The 1997-nt window shown below is 32.7% G+C and overlaps 1 protein-coding gene and 1 long non-coding RNA gene across 3 annotated transcripts in view; one reads left to right on the top strand and one right to left on the bottom strand.

Moving 5' to 3' along the window:
- The window catches only part of LOC109586835 (uncharacterized), an 11067-nt gene that overhangs the window by 6368 nt on the left and 2702 nt on the right, over positions 1–1997 (top strand). The window lies entirely within an intron of this gene.
- Positions 1366–1991, bottom strand: LOC109586839 (uncharacterized). The gene is made up of 2 exons (XR_002187241.1): positions 1884–1991; positions 1366–1813 (listed from the first exon to the last, which is right to left on the bottom strand). It is a non-coding gene; the product is annotated as an uncharacterized LOC109586839 (long non-coding RNA).

Raw genomic sequence — 1997 nt, forward strand, 5'->3', positions numbered from 1 at the left:
CTATATAAACTCTTGGTGGTGCCTTTGATACACCCACATACTGTAGTACAATATTAGATAATTTATTGCTTGTATAATGTGCAGTAATAATACTACAAAGTCTACATGTAGTGGCCTCACTGGTCTGACATGACAACACATTACAATAACCATCATACAAGTACACCCAGGAAAACTGGCTTTATTGATGAAGACTCTTGGCAACACAATACCCTCAATGCTACACAAGATACAATGAGACTATTGTACTATCATAATACTATACTACATTGTAGATTTGTATAGTACATACTAGGAAATAAGGCTGCAGTGATATCATATATCATGAGAGTATAATTGGTTATTTTTCAGAAATTGGCAAAAATGCTTATAACTTGAAAAAATTATGTCGGAATCGGCTTAAACTTTCTTCATAAGCATAAGGACATCAATATGTATTAGAAAATGTAATAAAAATTGGGGGTAATTTTTTAGCCATTTTTCGGAAAAAACCATGGGCTATAGTACAGGGTGTTTTTCAGATTTTGGCACATTTTAAAAAATGGCCATGACTTTAAAAATTAAAGTCGGAATCAGCTCAAACTTTCTACACAGCATAAGTACATCAATATGCATCAGAAAATGTAATAAAAATTGGGGGTGATTTTTTAGCCATTTTTTGGAAAAAACCATGGGTAACAGGGTGTTTTTCAGATTTTGGCACATTTTTAAAAATGGCCATGACTTTAAAAATTAAAGTCGGAATCAGCTCAAACTTTCTACACAGCATAAGTACATCAATATGCATCAGAAAATGTAATAAAAATTGGGGGTGATTTTGGAGTCAATTTTTCCAGAAAAATCTACAGGCTAGCCCATGGAATTTTTCAAAAATTGGCACATCAAAAAAATCCTTATAGCACAAAATTTAATAATAAAATCAATAGAGTATCATAACACAGACATCAGAATAAATTATTAAAGTAATTTTCATTAAATTATAAGTATTTATACAAATCCAATTATGACTAATATGAGCTAGACCTATGTAATAGAATGCAAGAAAAGACTTCTTCCTCCTCCAATACCTGGTACATAATTAATGCCCATAGACCATCACATAGTAAACATGTACAGGTACACCCTCTTGATCCTCCTACATTCACAACTCAACACAAGATGTACATTTCATGTAGTTCAACATTGGATCATGTACTGATCCAAAAGCAAACAAGAAATAATGCATAAATACATGATACAGGTAATGGATGATCACCCACAGGAACACAATGACTAATACTATAAAAAGTTCACCAAACATAGCATTATATTCCACATCAATCATGTACATTATATGTACATATATGTCACACTCACAAACGGAAATTACAATACAATGAAGGTTACAATAATATAGTGAATTACAAGATGATTCTATTACAAATTTTAAATGCCAGACATTACATATACACAGAGAGAGAGAGAGAGAGAGAGAGAAGATAGAGGATATGTAGTGGTGAATCAATGAAGTCAAGGAATTTTTAGGCTATTTGCACTAAAGATGTGAATTATCAAAATATTCTTGAGCACATAATGTATATATAGTCTCTTAATTGGTTATGCTAAAATAAAAAACAGCCATTGGCAATAAAAGAATAATACACTCTCTTGTTGAAAGCCATTACAATAAACACACAGCATTAGGGAACACAATGACTAAAGACTAACTGTAGTGATTTCTTTACTAATAGAGTTTGATGGAGTGGAGTCGAGTTAGGGGAAGACTTTGGAGAAAGAATGGAACAAACCTTGAGCTCCTTTGACAAGCATAAAACTAGACACACAAGAAAACAGATTAACAGAGTACAGACATAAGTGAATTATAGTATTATGATAAACATTACCTTTCACTTTCAGAGAGCGTGGGGCTTGTGTATAGCCAGTGAACCAGTGAGAGGTTTAATGGTAGGAGGTACTTGCTGGCACTGGCCTGGAAAAGGGTTAGTTTAGCTATGATT

Source organism: Amphimedon queenslandica, unplaced genomic scaffold (genome assembly GCF_000090795.2).
Source record: "Amphimedon queenslandica unplaced genomic scaffold, v1.1 AMPQUscaffold_12768, whole genome shotgun sequence".
Taxonomy (NCBI): domain Eukaryota; kingdom Metazoa; phylum Porifera; class Demospongiae; order Haplosclerida; family Niphatidae; genus Amphimedon; species Amphimedon queenslandica.